The sequence below is a fragment of the Anabrus simplex genome, chromosome X (assembly GCF_040414725.1).
Source record: "Anabrus simplex isolate iqAnaSimp1 chromosome X, ASM4041472v1, whole genome shotgun sequence".
NCBI lineage: Eukaryota > Metazoa > Arthropoda > Insecta > Orthoptera > Tettigoniidae > Anabrus > Anabrus simplex.
The window spans coordinates 93,818,956-93,826,724 of record NC_090279.1 but is presented as its reverse complement, the minus strand read 5'-3'; positions in this window follow the sequence as shown (position 1 = coordinate 93,826,724).

Genomic DNA, 7,769 nt, shown 5'->3' with positions numbered 1-7,769 from the left:
TGAATTGTGATCCACGGCAGACCGTCACACACGTCAAGAAACCTCGCTCATCGAAGGCCCGCAAAAGTCTTCCATTATCCATCCCTACAGGCAGCTTTCAGAGGCATAATCTTTACCTGGCTTGGGAACTGGAATCCCAGTGCCCTTACGCCATATGCTGTTGATCAGTCACTCAAATGGTTTTGGATTTTGTACGGCCCAGGAGACGCTTTGCTGCACTCCCCAAGTCCATCTCCATGAGGGGCGCCTGAGATGGTGTGCCACAACCTCGCGCTTTATGGCCAAAACTGAACATACCTGCCAAAAGTGACGGGAGATGGAGATGAGTAGGTGAATTGTGTACTCCGATAATACGCGGGAGTTCTGCCCACACTTGCGATGATGGAGTATGTGCCGTCACGGAAGACACATACTATACCTGCCATCTCGAATCCTTTACGCCGTAGGTGTTTAATTACTATATGTCTGGTCATCTGACTCATTGCGAGAGATGCCGGAGGAGGAAACACTTGTTTGTTCTGCCGCAGTCGCAATTCCCAGCGTGGTTTTCAACAGACCCGCAGTCACTTGGCGTTTGGAAAATTACGGCCAGTTTTCCCATGAGGTAGGCCGTGTTTCGGCACTTCGGACTGTCTTTGTTATCGCCATCCATTTGCTATGGTGATGTTATCTGAGTTTGCGTTACATTGAAGAGCTAGAGAAGGAACGCAACTGGAAAGTACTCCAGTGTAACTACGGGGGATCCAAGAAGACTTACGTACTTCAGGTTTCAAGTCAAAAGTAGCACAACCTAAATTCAGCAAATTGCCTGCATCACTGAAATCTGCAGGACTCCCAAAGTGAGGGCTGGTGCTGTTCAATGATGAAAGAGATGAAATAATTCTACTTTTCTACTTAAAACGAAGTTAGAACTGTTGGTCTTGTCGTTCCGTTTTCCTGCCACTTACTGACTCAGTTGGTTCCATGGAGCCTTGAGGAACCTGAGGAAGCCTTTCCTTGACCTTCAGGTAGACAGTGGTCAGGCGGGAGAATTATATTTCCTTTTTGGGTTGATGTGGTTAGGCTTGAGTAAGCCGGTGCTGAGATTCACAGTTCCACTGACCGAACTCTCGCAATGTTCTCGTTAGAGGAATTTTGGACCGTCTTTGTGACATTGAACATTGCTACGTTTAGGATGGTTCTCTATCAGTAAGCTAACAGACTTCCACTCTGCAGCTTTCGTACAGCCTCTTGAGCTTCTGTGAGGCAATGTACGTCTGACACTAAAAGGACACTCTTCAATTTTTATTGGCATAGCAATAGTCAAATTGCAGAATTAACGGCCTGGTTGGTTCACACCCCCTGTGGCTGGAAGCGATTGATAACAACCAAGTTAATCCTACCTTTCGTAAGAGACGACTAAAAGGAGCCCTAGAGGTTCTTGATTTGGGATCGCTGGTTGACGACCATTGCACACTTAGCTAAGTTCTAGCACTGCTTCAACTTACTATAGGAAGTCTCCTCACTTTCGTCTGTCTTACCCGACCTTCCTTGGCCAACACTAGTTCTTTTCTGACCCCTTAGGTATTTGGTATCGGGGCCTGCGGTGTCTTTCATTTTCAAGGCTTCGTGGCCCGTGTCTTTCTTTCGCTGATACCTTCATTTTTCCACATTATCAATTTAACTTCTGTTTAGTGTTAATAGAGGGTGGTTAAATTAAAACCACCTCCACCACCACCACGACAACCACAACCACAACCACCACCACAACCACCACCACCACCACCACCACCACCACCACCACCACCACCACCACCACCACCCCATGAAGCACAGTTTCCACGGTTAGTACAGATGGAGGATTGTTGTGTGTCGTTATTGTAACAAAAGTAAAACCAACGTCTTCTACTTCAGCACTGACTTTCTGTCGGATTGTCACTGAAGAATTAGTGAACCTGAACGTACAGCCAAATGTTACTTTGCTCTTCTTAAAATGGTTCATCTTGAGCAGATGCCGAAGTAGACCTTTACGGTGGTTTTTGGGGAACTGTGATCAGAGACACATTTCGGACAGAGGTTTAACCAGCCCGAAAACTCGGTTCTGACGGATATTTCACTTTAACTTCTGCTTAACGAGTCCGAAGGCAGTGACTTCTATCTGAAGCATCATTGTTTTCGGAAGCAGTTTCTAATGTATTTACAGTCACGTCGTGGCTTTTCAGTTTCTGGAATGTCCGATTTTGTCCGAGTGTACAGTTTTCAGCATTCCCAGCAAAGACGACACATCACATGACACAGGTGGTGATATTAGCACTACGCCCTGAACCATTAGTCTCTTGGAAACCGAGGATTTTATTACTCTCAGTGGAACACAGCTGTTTTCTAGCGTGATCGTCTATAATATTGTAGGTCTAGACACACCTCCTGGTTGAAGACAAGCAGATGATCTTGGTTTGCGGAGCAACAGGATCAACTTCCGGCCAAGAGCAAACAGCGACACCAGAAACAACTCCGATATTCTGAAGAGAGGAAAATTGCATGGATCTACTGTGCGACTCTTGGTGGCGGTCTGGTGAGCCGGATAACAGAGCAGCTCCTCAGGGCTGCGGTCTCGATCTTTAGAATTCATTTTCGTTTTTCACAAGATAATCTCTGACATCTGGGGTCTTTGTGTCGCTGTGATGAATTGTTACATATTTCTATTTAAAGGGAAACAAGTAATTTTTATGAATCCAACCTTATCCGCCGCAGTAACAGAGAATGTATAAACAGCAGACATGTCCTAAATACATTCAAAGTTGCTTTTTCGCTAAATAGCAAACGGTACTTTCTGCGAGATTCCTCTGCAAGCAACACATCTCCTCCGAACTAATAACAGCTCAGTTTGTAATGAAGTACACATGTCTTGAGCTTTCCGCCTACAAATTGTTTAAAACTAGTGTCACGTTTCTATGTAGGAGAATCAAAGTTTCGCTCTGTACGTCTCTCAGTCACGGCCGCCCATCATCGGTCTCGTGACTGACTGAGATCAATGTTCTAGCGGTGAGGCGTTGAACACTTGCTCGCAGGCCTGAGAGGAAGGCTGTTATGCTACCGTATTGAGGTGTGGTGTGTAAGGTGTCTGTGTATTGTGCGACGTGTGGGCGATAGAGTGGTCCTTAAAACCCATACTTACCAGTATTGACATTGAAACCTGCACTGTGGATAGGTAACATTGTCTGACCATCCATTCTAATCTTACATCGCAGACTGCACGGTTGTATGTAAACATTGTCTGGCGATCCATCTTATCTCCACATCACAGCCTGTACATTTTCTTTGTAACATTGTCTGACTATCCACCAATTATTCACATCACAGCCTTCATGTTGGCCAGGTAACATCGCCTGGCCGTCCATCCACATCTTACATCATAGCCTGTACAATTACTATGTAAAGCTGGCTGGCATCCACCCATACTTCACATCACAACCTGCACGGTTACTACGTGACATCTTCTGGCCATCCATCCGAACTTCATGTCACTGCCGGCACAATTGCTAGGTGAGAATTTTTGGTCATCCACCATACTCTACATTACAGGCGGTACAGTTTCTTTGTAACACTCTCTGGCCATCCATTCATACTTCACATCACATCCTGAAAGATTAATAGATGGAACTTTGTGGCATCCATCCGCACATTACAACAGAGCGTTTAAAGTAACCAGATAACTATTTATAGCCATCCACCAGTTCTACTCGTCACAGCCTCATGTTTACTGGGTAAAATTTTCTGGCCATCTATCCATACTGAACATAAGAGCCTGCATGGTTACTACGTTACATTTTCCGGCCATCAATCCATACTTCGTATCAAAGCCTGTACACTTAGTAGGTAACATTGACTGACCATCCACCATACTCCATATCAGAGCTTGTACAGTTCCTCTGGAAAACTTTCTGGCCATCCAAACATACTTCACATTTATGAGTCCGCACAGTTTCTAGGTAATATTGTCTGGCCGTCCATCCACATCTTACATCAGAGCCTGCGCGATTGCGAGGTAACAATATGTGGCCGTCCATTCAAACTTCATATCAGAGCTTGTACATTTCCTTGGTAGCATATTCCTGCCATCAAACCATACTTCACATCACAGCCTGTACGGTGGCTAGGTAACATTTTGTGACCATCCATCCATACCTTATATCACAGACTGCACTGTTGCCAGATGACATTTTCAGGCCATCCATCCATACTCCATACCACAGGCTGTACAATTTCTTGGTAACATTATCTGGCCATGCATCCATACTTCACATCAAATCCTGCGTGGTTGCTATGTGACATTGTCTGGCCATCCACCCATACTTCACATCACAGCCTGTACAGTATCTTGGCAACATTGTCTGGCCATCCACCCATACTTCACAACACGGACTTTACATTTTCTTGATAACATTTTCAGGCCATCCACAATTTACATCACAGACTAAACGGTTACTGGGCAACCTTGTCCGGTCATCCACACATACTTCAGATCAGAGCCTGCACAGTTACGGGCGATCAACCCATACTTCACATCACAGATTTAATGCTTGGTAGGTAACATCTTCTGCTCATCAATTCTCAGCCTGCACGTTTGTTAGGCAACGTTGTCCAGCCATCCATCCATATTTCATAACACAGCCTGTATTACACTAGGTAACATTTCCTGGCCGTCTATCCGTAGTTTACCTCACACCCTGTACTGTTACTATGTAACATTTCCTGACCATCTATCCATAGTTCACATCGCAGCCTGCAAAGGTACTATGTAACATTGTCTGGCAAACCAACCATAATTCACATTATAGCCTTCGAGTTTGGTAGGTAATATTTTCTGGCCATCCATCGATACTCCACATCACAGCCTTCACGTTTGGTAGGTAATATTTTCTGGCCACACTTCCATAACTAACATCACAGCCTGCACCGTTAGTAGACAACATTGTCTGGCCATCCATTCATCCATACTTCACATCACTGCCTGTAGAGATTCTTGGTAACCTTTTCTGGCCAACCACCCATACTTCACATCACATCCAGCAGGGTGGCTAGATATTATTGTCTGGCCATCCCCTTCACATCACGTCCTTAATATTTGCTACGTAACATTTTCTGGCCATCCATTCATCGTAATACCACAGCGTGCACGGTTGTTTGGAAACATTGTCCGGCCATCCACCATAGTTCACAACAAAGCCCGTACAATTTCTGGGTAACATTGTCTGTCCATTCATTCATACTTCACAACACAGCCTGTACGGTTTCTGGGTAACATTGTCTGGTCATGCATTCATACTTCACAACACAGCCTGCACAGTTACTACTGCATATTGTCTGGCCATCCATCCATACCTTGCATCACAGCCTGCAAGTTTACCATGTAATATTGGATGGCCATCCATCCACACTTCACATTACAGTCTGCGCTGTTCCTTGGTAAAATATTCTGAGTATCCATCCATACTTCATATCACAGCTTTCATGTCTTGTAGGTAACAATTTCTGGCCATTCGTCCATCCTTCATACCATAGCTTCCACGGTTACCACGTTACATTCTCGGGCCATCAACGCATACTTCACATCACAACCTTCAATTTTGTAGGTAATACTTCCTGGCCATGCATCCATACCTTACATCACAGCCAGAATTGTTACTGGGTAAAATCATCTGGCCATCGAAATATACTTCATATCACAGCCTGCGCAGTTACTGATAACTATGTCTGGCCATCAACCCATAGTTAAAATCACATCCTTATTATTTGCCAGGTGACATTTTGCGGCCCTCCATCCATACCTTACATCACAGTCTGCACGGTTACTAGGTAACACTTTATGCCATCAATCCATACCCCACATCACAGCCTGCAAGTTTGCTAGGTAACATTTTCTTATAATCCATCCGTACTTCACATTACAGCCTGTACTGCTTCCTGGAAACATTTCCCGGTCATCCATCAATACTTCACATCACAGCCTGTACAGTTGCTAGAGTTACGCATTTGTCGAATTATTTCTGACGATCTCCGGCCATAAGACTTTTATGTCCAAAGGAAGTACGAATATAATTTTTAAAGTTAAACAACTCCATCTTGAGCTAACACGATACATATGTTTATTATTATCATCTTTATTATTAATACTTGGAATTAATTCTCCGGTGGTCGCGCGGATCACAATTGCGATCAATACTTTCTGTGTGATATGAGGCTGTTCTGTGCTACTTATTCAATGGATATGATTGTGCATTGTGAAAAGAACTCTATTTTCTGTACAGTGTAATATTATTATGTGTGCATTTATAAGAGACACCTGAAAAATTACTGGCATTGTGATTTGTCTCACTCACTCCCTCCATTATCTCCCTCAATGTCTGGTTCATAGATTTATTTTCTCACAGTCATCCAATTTGCTCCTATATACCAATAAACTCATGACACGGTGCTTATATAAGCACAGGAACTGAGATTAGACACCGTAATAAGAAACGAACAAAGTCAAAAGAAGTCACTCTAGTGGTCGCAATGATCACAGTTGTGATCCACAAGAATAAATTGTTTTATAACGCAACGGCCATCAGTCAAGGGTTAGCAGACTCCTGCGTGTCAGAGAGGGGTCGAGGTGTGAGGAAGGTACACAGATGCTCAAGGTCAACAGTGATAGCAACAAACAGTAGCGAAGAAACTAAACGGCTGGATCACCATTGTGATTCACGCGACCACTGGAATGTTAGGTCTTGCAGCATTAATGAAATAATCATCAAATGGGCACTATCAAGTCACTGCTACCCATAACCTTCGAACATTCATCTGAAATGAAATATGTTATTTGAATGATACAGCAAAATGCCTACATTCACGCTTAATAGTTAATAAGTAATATTTTCTGGCCATCGATCCATACCTTACGTCAGTGCATGCTCGTTTACCTACTAACTTTGTCAGGCATTCAATACATACTTCACATCACATCCTGTACATTTGCTTGAGTTACACAACAGGTTAACGTTATGAGCCCAAAATCAAAGTGAAATGGAGGCGAACAATCGAACTCCTTGAAAACACTAGTTGGGCTCGTGGCCCGACGATACACAGGCTAACTACTGAAGTGACTAGCTGGAGAAAATCTTTACGTCACAGAATTTAAAGATTGAAAAGGTTACATAATTCTAGTCACCTCAAAATCAACATGAGAGGGAAGTCGAGAGAGTAACTCATTCTCTATTCCCTAATGAAGTTTAAGTTATTTACAGCTGGTAGAAATTTCATTTAGAAGTAGAACTTAACAATTTATGTTACATGGTTCAATTCGGAAACCTTCCCTTCGAGTTAGCTTTCACTTAATACGGATGGACTGTAATTACCTGTAGATGCTCGACGACTCGATGATGGGCGAGGCCCCGCCTCCTTTGTACACACACACACACACACACACACTAGACCAGAGCGATTAGCAAGACAAAATGGCTCGAAAAATGGGTAGCTTATACACCCAAAAGGAAGGTTCCCGAAAACACTGGGGTAAAGCCCGACACCGCCCCCCCTATTCTTATTGGATAATTTTCATAGGTACGTGAAAATCCCTACTGGTTGCAATAAATATATAAATTTCCTATTGGTCAATATTGGAAGTCGGCGGTCAGAGAGAAGTGTAGTAATCCATTGAACATAACAACACAAAACATAATCAACTCAGTTTAGGAAACGTAGGAAAAACAAATATCTTCAGAATTTTAGTAGTTCCTTTTTAATAGAGACAT